We start from the raw sequence: 10,535 nt of genomic DNA, 5'->3' as shown, positions 1-10,535 counted from the left end.
CTAATCTTTTTATTCTTTCTTTCTTTCTAACTAATCTTTCATTCTTTCTTTCTTTCTAACAAATCCATCTTTCTTTCTTTCTTTCAAACTAATATTTCTTTCTTTCTTTCTAACAAATCTTTCTTTCTTTCTTTCTTTCTTTCTTTCTTTCTTTCTTTCTTTCTTTCTAGCTAATCCTTCTTTCTTTCTTTCTTTCTTTCTTTCTTACTAATCCATCCATCTTTATTTCTTTCTTTCTAAATAATCCATCTTTATTTCTAACTAATCCATCTTTCTTTCTTTTTGTCCAACTAATCCATCTTTCTTTCTTTCTTTTTTCTTTCTTTCTTTCTTTCTTTGTAACTAATCTTTCTTTCGTTCTTTCTAACAAATCCATCTTTCTTTCTTTCTTTCTAACAAATCCATCTTTCTTTCTTTCTTTCAAACTAATATTTATTTATTTCTTTCTAAGAAATCTTTCTTTCTTTCTTTCTTTCTAGCTAATCCTTCTTTCTTTCTTTCTTTCTTTCTTACTAATCCATCCATCTTTATTAACTAATCTTTCTTTTTTTCTTTTTGTCTTTCTTTCTAACTAATCTTTCTTTCTTTCTAACTAATCTTTCTGTCTTTCTAACTAATCTTTCTTTCTTTTTCTAACTAATCTTTCTTTCTTTTTTTCTAAGTAATCTTTCTTTCTTTCTTTCTACCTAGTCTTTCTTTCTTTCTTTCTACCTAATCTTTCTTTCTTTCTTTCTTTCTTTCTTTCTTTCTTTCTTTCTTTCTTTCTTTCTTTCTTTCTTTCTTTCTTTCTACCTAATCTTGCATTCTTTCTACCTAATCTTTCATTCTTTCTTTCTAACTAATATTTCTTTCTAACTAATCTTTGTTTTCTTCTTTCTTTCTTTCTTTCCTTTTCTTTCTTTCTTTCTTTCTTTCTTTCTTTCTTTCTTTCTTTCTTTCTTTCTTTCTTTCTTTCTTTCTAACTAATCTCTCTTTCTTTCTACCTAATCTATCTTTCTTTCTAACTAATCTTTCTTTGTTTTTTCTTTCTTTCTTACTAATCTTTCTTTCTTTCTTTCTTTCTTTCAAACTAATCTATCTTTTATTCTAACTAATCCATCTGTCTTTCTAACTACTCCATCTTTTTTCTAACAAATCCATCTTTCTTTCTTTCTAACTAATCCATCTTTCTTTCTTTTTGTCCAACTAATCCATCTTTCTTTCTTTCTTTCTGTCTTTCTTTCCTTCTTTCTTTCTTTCTTTCTTTCTAACAAATCCATCTTTCTTTCTTTCTTTCTTTCTAAATAATCCTCTCTTTCTTTCTAACTAATCTTTCTTTCTTTCTAACAAATCCATCTTTCTTTCTTTCTTTCTTTCTAACAAATCCATCTTTCTCACTTTCTTTCTTCATTTATTTCTAACTAATCTCTCTTTCTTTCTACCTAATCTATCTTTCTTTCTAACTAATCTTTCTTTGTTTTTTCTTTCTTTCTTACTAATCTTTCTTTCTTTTTTTCTTTCTTTCTTTCTTACTAATCTTTCTTTCTTTCAAACTAATCTATCTTTTATTCTAACTAATCCATCTGTCTTTCTAACTACTCCATCTTTTTTCTAACTAATCCATCTTTCTTTCTTTCTAACTAATCCATCTTTCTTTCTTTTTGTCCAACTAATCCATCTTTCTTTCTTTCTTTCTGTCTTTCTTTCCTTCTTTCTTTCTTTCTTTCTAACAAATCCATCTTTCTTTCTTTCTTTCTTATTTTGTTCTTTCTAACTAATCTTTCTTTCTTTCTAATTGATCCATCTTTCTTTCTAACTAATCTTTCTTTCTTTCTTTCTTTCTTTCTTTCTTTCTAACTAATCTTTCTATCTTTCTTACTAATCTTTTTTCTTTGTCTAACTAATCTTTCTTTCTTTCTAACTGATCTATCTTTCATTCTTTCTAACTAATCTTTCTTTCTTTCTACCTAATCTTTTTTTCTTTTTTTCTAACTAATCTTTCTTTCTTTCTTTCTAACTAATCTTTTTTCTTTCTTTCTTTCTTTCTTTCTTTCTTTCTTTCTTTCTTTCTTTCTTTCTTTCTTTCTTTCTTTCTTTTTTCTTTCTTTCTAACTAATCTTTCTTTCTTTCTAACTGATATATCTTTCTTTCTTTCTAACTGATCTTTCTTTATTTCTAACCAATCTTTCTTCCTTTTTTCTTACTAATTTTTCTTTCTTTTTTCAAAGTAATCTTTCTTTCTTTCTTTCTTTCTTTCTTTCTTTCTTTCTTTCTTTCTTTCTTTCTTTCTTTCTTTCTTTCTACCTAGTCTTTCTTTCCTTCTTTCTCCCTAATCTTGCATTCTTTCTTTCTTTCTTTCTTTCTAACTAATATTTCTTTCTTTCTAACTAATCTTTGTTTTCTTCTTTCTTTCTTTCTTTCTTTCTTTCTTTCTTTCTTTCTTTCTTTCTTTCTTTCTTTCTTTCTACCTAGTCTTTCTTTCCTTCTTTCTCCCTAATCTTGCATTCTTTCTTTCTTTCTAACTAATATTTCTTTCTTTCTAACTAATCTTTGTTTTCTTCTTTCTTTCTTTCTTTCTTTCTTTCTTTCTTTCTTTCTTTCTTTCTTTCTTTCTTTCTTTTTTTCTTTCTTTCTAACTAATCTCTCTTTCTTTCTACCTAATCTATCTTTCTTTCTTTCTAACTAATCTTTCTTTCTTTCTTACTAATCTTTCTTTCTTTCTTTCTTACTAATCTTTCTTTCTTTCTAACTAATCTATCTTTTATTCTAACTAATCCATCTTTATAACTAATCATTCTTTCTTTCTTACTAATCTTTCTTTCTTTCTTACTAATCTTTCTTTCTTTCTAACTAATCTATCTTTTATTCTAACTAATCCATCTTTCTTTCTAAATACTCCATCTTTTTTTCTAACTAATCCATTTTTGTTTCCTTTTGTCCAACTAATCCATCTTTCTTTCTTTCTTTTTTCTTTCTTTCTTTCTTTCTTTCTTTCTTTCTTTCTTTCTTTCTTTCTTTCTTTCTTTCTTTCTATCTTTCTGAGTAATCTTTCTTTCTAACAAATCCATCTTTCTTTCTTTCTTTCTTTCTAACAAATCCATCTTTCTTTCTCTCTTTCTTTCTAACTAATCTTTCTTTCTTTGTAACTAATCCTTCTTTCTTTCTTTCTTACTAATCCATCCATCTTTATTTATTTATTTCTAACTAATCCATCTTTCTTTCTTTTTTCAAACTAATCCATCTTTCTTTCTTTCTAATAAATCCCTTTTCCCAACAAATCTATCTGTTTGTCTTTCTGTCTTTCTTTCTTTCTAATATATCTTTCTTTCTTTCTAACTGATCTATCTTTCATTCTTTCTAACTAATCTTTCTTTCTAACTAATCCCTCTTTCTTTCTTTCTTTCTTTCTTTCTTTTTTTCTAACTAATCTTTCTTTCTTTCTTTCTTTCTTTCGTTCTAACTGATCTATCTTTCTTTCTTTCTAACTAATATTTTTCTTCTTTCTTTCTTTCTTTCTTTCTTTCTTTCTTTCTTTCTTTCTTTCTTTCTTTCTTTCTTTATTTCTTTCTTTCTTTCTTTCTTTCTTTCTAACTAATCTATCTTTCTTTCTTTCTAACTAATCTTTCTTTCTAACTAATTCATCTTTCTTTCTTTCTTTCTTTCTAACTAATCTTTTATTCTTTCTTTCTTTCTAACTAATCTTTTTTCTTTCTTTCTTTCTAATTAATCTTTCTTTCTTTCTTTCTAACTAATCTTTCTTTCTTTCTAACTGATCTATCTTTCTTTCTTTCTTTTTTCTAACTAATCTTTCTTTCTTTCTTTGTAACTAATCTTTTTCTGCTTTCTTTCTTTCTTTCTTTCTTTCTTTTTAACTAATCTATCTTTCTTTCTTTCTTTCTAACTAATCTTTCTTTCTAACTAATCCATCTTTCTTTCTTTCTTTCTTTCTAACTAATCTTTTTATTCTTTCTTTCTTTCTAACTAATCTTTCATTCTTTCTTTCTTTCTAACAAATCCATCTTTCTTTCTTTCTTTCAAACTAATATTTCTTTCTTTCTTTCTAACAAATCTTTCTTTCTTTCTTTCTTTCTTTCTTTCTTTCTTTCTTTCTTTCTTTCTTTCTTTCTAGCTAATCCTTCTTTCTTTCTTTCTTTCTTTCTTTCTTACTAATCCATCCATCTTTATTTCTTTCTTTCTAAATAATCCATCTTTATTTCTAACTAATCCATCTTTCTTTCTTTTTGTCCAACTAATCCATCTTTCTTTCTTTCTTTTTTCTTTCTTTCTTTCTTTCTTTGTAACTAATCTTTCTTTCGTTCTTTCTAACAAATCCATCTTTCTTTCTTTCTTTCTAACAAATCCATCTTTCTTTCTTTCTTTCAAACTAATATTTATTTATTTCTTTCTAAGAAATCTTTCTTTCTTTCTTTCTTTCTAGCTAATCCTTCTTTCTTTCTTTCTTTCTTTCTTACTAATCCATCCATCTTTATTAACTAATCTTTCTTTTTTCTTTTTGTCTTTCTTTCTAACTAATCTTTCTTTCTTTCTAACTAATCTTTCTGTCTTTCTAACTAATCTTTCTTTCTTTTTCTAACTAATCTTTCTTTCTTTTTTTCTAAGTAATCTTTCTTTCTTTCTTTCTACCTAGTCTTTCTTTCTTTCTTTCTACCTAATCTTTCTTTCTTTCTTTCTTTCTTTCTTTCTTTCTTTCTTTCTACCTAATCTTGCATTCTTTCTACCTAATCTTTCATTCTTTCTTTCTAACTAATATTTCTTTCTAACTAATCTTTGTTTTCTTCTTTCTTTCTTTCTTTCCTTTTCTTTCTTTCTTTCTTTCTTTCTTTCTTTCTTTCTTTCTTTCTTTCTTTCTTTCTTTCTTTCTAACTAATCTCTCTTTCTTTCTACCTAATCTATCTTTCTTTCTAACTAATCTTTCTTTGTTTTTTCTTTCTTTCTTACTAATCTTTCTTTCTTTCTTTCTTTCTTTCTTTCAAACTAATCTATCTTTTATTCTAACTAATCCATCTGTCTTTCTAACTACTCCATCTTTTTTCTAACAAATCCATCTTTCTTTCTTTCTAACTAATCCATCTTTCTTTCTTTTTGTCCAACTAATCCATCTTTCTTTCTTTCTTTCTGTCTTTCTTTCCTTCTTTCTTTCTTTCTTTCTTTCTTTCTAACAAATCCATCTTTCTTTCTTTCTTTCTTTCTAAATAATCCTCTCTTTCTTTCTAACTAATCTTTCTTTCTTTCTAACAAATCCATCTTTCTTTCTTTCTTTCTTTCTAACAAATCCATCTTTCTTTCTTTCTTTCTTCATTTATTTCTAACTAATCTCTCTTTCTTTCTACCTAATCTATCTTTCTTTCTAACTAATCTTTCTTTGTTTTTTCTTTCTTTCTTACTAATCTTTCTTTCTTTTTTTCTTTCTTTCTTTCTTACTAATCTTTCTTTCTTTCAAACTAATCTATCTTTTATTCTAACTAATCCATCTGTCTTTCTAACTACTCCATCTTTTTTCTAACTAATCCATCTTTCTTTCTTTCTAACTAATCCATCTTTCTTTCTTTTTGTCCAACTAATCCATCTTTCTTTCTTTCTTTCTGTCTTTCTTTCCTTCTTTCTTTCTTTCTTTCTAACAAATCCATCTTTCTTTCTTTCTTTCTTTCTAACTAATCCTTTCTTTCTTTCTAACTAATCTTTCTTTCTTTCTAACAAATCCATCTTTCTTTCTTTCTTTCTTTCTAACAAATCCATCTTTCTTTCTTTCTTTCTTTCTTTCTTTCTTTCTTTCTTTCTAACTAACTAATCTTTCTTTCTTTCTAACTAATCATTTCTTTCTGCCTAACTAATCTTTCTTTCTTTCTAACTAATCCATCATCTTTATTTCTTTATTTCTAACTAATCCATCTTTCTTTCTTTCTAACTAATCAATCTTTCTTTCTTTTTTCAAACCAATCCAACTTTCTTTCTTTCTAACAAATCCTTCTTTTTCCAGACAAATCCATCTTTCTTTCTGTCTGTCTTTCTTTCTTTCTAATCTATCTTTCTTTCTTTCTAACTAACTAATCTATATTTCTTTCTTTCTAACTAATCTTTCTTTTATTGAAACTATTTTTTCTATCTATCTAACTAATCTTTCTTTTCTTTCTAACTTATCGTTTTCTTTCTTTCTTTCTAACTAACCTTTTTTATCTAACTATTTATTTCTAACTATTTTGTCTTTGTCTTTCTAACTAAGCTTTCTTTCTTTCTAACTAATCTTTCTTTCTAACTAATATATCAATCTCTCTATTTATCTATCCTATCTTTCTCTTTATTTTTTTAACTAATCTTTCTTTCTTTCTTACTAATCTTTCTTTCTTTCTAACTAATCTATCTTTCTTTCTTTCTTTCTAACTAATCTTGTTTTCTTTCTTTCTAACTAATCTTTCTTTCTTTTTTCTAACTTATCTTTCTCTTTATTTTTTGAATTAATCTTTCTTTCTTTCTAACTAATCTTTCTTTTTTCTTTCTTTCTTACTAATCTCTTTTTCGTTCTAACTAATCTATCTATCTTTCTTTCTAACTAATCTATCTATCTTTCTTTCTAACTAATCTACTGTATCTTTCTTTCTAACTAATCTTTTTTCTTTCTTTCTAACTAATCTTTCTTTCTTTCTAACTGATCTATCTTTCTTTCTAACTAATCTTTCTTTCTAACTAATCTTTCTTTCTTTCTTACTAATCTTTTTTTTTCTAACTAATCTTTCTTTCTTTCTAACTGATCTATATTTCTTTCTTTATACTTAATCTTTCTTTCTTTCTAACTAATCTTTCTTTTTTCTAACTAATATTTCTTTCTTTTTATCTAAGTAATCTTTCTTTCTTTCTTTCCACCTAGTCTTTCTTTCTTTCTTTCTTTCTTTCTTTCTTTCTTTCTGTCTACCTAATATTTCTTTCTTTCTTTCTAATCTTCTTTCTAACTAATATTTCTTTCTTTCTAACTAATCTCTCTTTCTTTCTAACTAATCTTTCTTTCTTTTTTCTTTCTTTCTTACTAATCTTTCTTTCTTTTCTTTTCTTTCTTTCTTTCTTTCTTTCTTTCTTTCTTTCTTTCTTACTAATCTTTCTTTCTTTCTAAATAATCTATCTTTCATCCTAACTAATCCATCTTTCTTTCTAACTAATCCATCTTTCTTTCTTTTTGTCCAACTAATCCATCTTTCTTTCTTTCTTTCTTTCTTTCTTTCTTTCTTTCTTTCTTTCTTTCTTTCTTTCTTTCTGTCTTTCTTTCTTTCTTTTTTTTAACTAATCCTTTATTTCTTTCTAACTAATCTTTCTTTCTTTCTTTCTAACTAATCCACCTTTCTTTCTTTCCTTATATCTTTCTAACAAATCCATATTTTTTCTTTCTTTCTTTCTAACTAACTAATCCTTCTTACTAATCCATCCATCTTTATTTCTTTCTTTCTAACTAATCCATCTTTCTTTCTTTCTTTCTAACAAATCCATTTTTCTTTCTTTCTAACTTATCCATCTTTCTTTCTACCTAATCTTTCTTTCTTTTTTCTAACTAATCTTTCTTACTTTCTAACTAATCTTTCTTTCTTTCTTTCTTTCTTTCTTTCCTTCTTTCTTTCTTTCTAACTAATCGTTCTTGCTTTCTTTCTAACTGATCTATCTTTCTTTCTTTCTTTCTTTCTAACTGATCTTTCTTTCTTTCTAACTAATCTTTCTTTTTTCTAAGTAATCTTTCTTTCTTTTTTTCTAAGTAATCTTTCTTTCTTTCTTTCTTTCTTTCTTTCTTTCTTTCTTTCTTTCTTTCTTTCTTTCTTTCTTTCTTTCTGCTTTTCTTTCTTTCTTTCTTCCTAATCTTTCATTCTTTCTATCTTTCTAACTAATATTACTTTCTTTCTGCCTAATCTTTGTTTTCTTCTTTCTTTCTTTCTAACTAATCTCTCTTTCTTTCTACCTAATCTATCTTTCTTTCTTTCTAACTAATCTTTCTTTCTTTCTTTCTTTCTAAATAATCTATCTTTTATTCTAACTAATTCATCTTTCTTTCTAACTACTCCATCTTTTTTTCTAAATAATCCATCTTTCTTTCTAACTAATCCATCTTTCTTTCTTTTTGTCCAACTAATCCATCTTTCTTTCTTTCTTTTTTCTTTCTTTCTTTCTTTCTTTGTAACTAATCTTTCTTTCGTTCTTTCTAACAAATCCATCTTTCTTTCTTTCTTTCTAACAAATCCATCTTTCTTTCAAACTAATATTTCTTTCTTTCTTTCTAACAATTATTTCTTTCTTTCTTTCTTTCTAGCTAATCCTTCTTTCTTTCTTTCTTACTAATCCATCCATCTTTATTTCTTTCTTTCTAACTAATCCATCTTCCTTTCCTTCTAACTAATCCATCTTTCTTTCTTTTTTCAAACTAATCCATGTTTCTTTCTTTCTAACAAATCCTTTTTCCCGACAAATCCATCTTTTTGTCTTTCTTTCTAACTAATCTTTCTTTCTACCTAATCTTTCTTTCCTCCTAACTAATCTTTCTTTCTTTTTTCTAACTAATCTTTCTTTCTAACTAATCTTTCTTTCTTTTTTCTAACTAATCTTTCTTTCTAACTAATCTTTCTTTCTTTCTTTTTGTCTTTCTTTCTAACTAATCTTTCTTTCTTTCTAACTAATCTTTCTTTCTTTTTCTAACTAATCTTTCTTTCTTTTTTTCTAAGTAATCTTTCTTTCTTTCTTTCTACCTAGTCTTTCTTTCTTTCTACCTAATCTTTCTTTCTTTCTTTCTTTCTTTCTTTCTTTCTAACTAATCTCTCTTTCTTTCTACCTAATCTATCTTTCTTTCTAACTAATCTTTCTTTGTTTTTTCTTTCTGTCTTACTAATCTTTCTTTCTTTCTTTCTTTCTTACTAATCTTTCTTTCTTTCAAACTAATACATATTTTATTCTAACTAATCCATCTGTCTTTCTAACTACTCCATCTTTTTTCTAACTAATCCATCTTTCTTTCTAACTAATCCATCTTTCTTTCTTTTTGTCCAACTAATCCATCTTTCTTTCTAACTAATCCATCTTTCTTTCTTTTTGTCCAACTAATCCATCTTTCTTTCTTTCTTTCTGTCTTTCTTTCTTTCTTTCTTTCTTTCTAACAAATCCATCTTTCTTTCTTTCTTTCTTTCTAACTAATCCTTTCTTTCTTTCTAACTAATCTTTCTTTCTTTCTAACAAATCCATCTTTCTTTCTTTCTTTATTTCTTTCTAACAAATCCATCTTTCTTTCTTTCTTTCTTTCTTTCTAACTAATCTTTCTTTCTTTCTAACTAATCATTTCTTTCTTTCTAACTAATCCATCATCTTTATTTCTTTATTTCTAACTAATCCATCTTTCTTTCTTTTTTCAAACCAATCCATCTTTCTTTCTTTCTAACAAATCCTTCTTTTTCCAGACAAATCCATCTTTCTGTCTGTCTTTCTTTCTAATCTATCTTTCTTTCTTTCTTTCTAACTAATCTATCTTTCTTTCTTTCTAACTAATCTTTCTTTTATTGAAACTATTTTTTCTATCTATCTAACTAATCTTTCTTTTCTTTCTAACTTATCGTTTTCTTTCTTTCTTTCTTTCTAACTAACCTTTTTTTCTTTCTTTCTAACTATTTTGTCTTTCTCTGTCTTTCTAACTAAGCTTTCTTTCTTTCTAACTAATCTTTCTTTCTAACTAATATATCAATCTCTATATTTATCTATTAGATTAGTTAGAAAGAAATAAAGATAGATTAGTTAGAAAGAAAGAAAGATTAGTTAGAAAGAAAGATTAGTTAAAAAATAAAGAGAAAGATATTCTCTTTATTTTTTAACTAATCTTTCTTTCTTTCTAACTAATCTTTCTTTCTTTCTAACTAATCTATCTTTCTTTCTTTCTAACTAATCTTGTTTTCTTTCTTTCTAACTAATCTTTCTTTCTTTTTTCTAACTTGTCTTTCTCTTTATTTTTTTAATTAATCTTTCTTTCTTTCTAACTAATCTTTCTTTTTTTCTTTCTTTCTTACTAATCTCTCTTTCGTTCGAACTAATCTATCTTTCTTTCTAACTAATCTACTGTATTTTTCTTTCTAACTATTTTTTTCTTTTTTCTAACTTGTGTTTCTCTTTATTTATTTTTTAACTAATCTTTCTTTCTTTCTTTCTTTCTAACTAATCTTTCATTCTAACTGATCTCTTTCTTTTTAAATAATCTTTCTTTCTTTCTAACTAATCTTTCTTGCTTTCTAACTAATCTTTCTTTCTTTCTACCTAATCTTTCTTTCTTTCTACCTAATCTTTCTTTCTAACTAATCTTTTTTCTTTCTTTCTAACTAATCTTTCTTTCTTTCTAACTGATCTATCTTTCTTTCTAACTAATCTTTCTTTCTTTCTTACTAATCTTTTTTTCTTTTTCTAACTAATCTTTCTTTCTTTCTAACTGATCTATATTTCTTTCTTTATACTTAATCTTTCTTTCTTTCTAACTAATCTTTCTTTTTTCTAACTACTCTTTCTTTCTTTTTTTCTAAGTAATCTTTCTTTCT

General features: G+C 25.3%; 1 long non-coding RNA gene across 1 annotated transcript; it reads right to left on the bottom strand.

The window, feature by feature from the left end:
- Positions 1-8,693: 8,693 nt before the first annotated feature.
- Positions 8,694-9,617, bottom strand: LOC143714559 (uncharacterized). Its single transcript, XR_013195539.1, has 2 exons — positions 9,502-9,617; positions 8,694-8,744 (listed from the first exon to the last, which is right to left on the bottom strand). It is a non-coding gene; the product is annotated as an uncharacterized LOC143714559 (long non-coding RNA).
- Positions 9,618-10,535: the final 918 nt, after the last annotated feature.

The sequence above is a fragment of the Siphateles boraxobius genome, unplaced genomic scaffold (genome assembly GCF_051911475.1).
Source record: "Siphateles boraxobius isolate OS27281-9 unplaced genomic scaffold, OSU_SipBor_1 55, whole genome shotgun sequence".
In the NCBI taxonomy this organism is placed as follows: Eukaryota; Metazoa; Chordata; class Actinopteri; order Cypriniformes; family Leuciscidae; genus Siphateles; species Siphateles boraxobius.
This window is presented reverse-complemented; position numbering and strand designations above follow the sequence as displayed.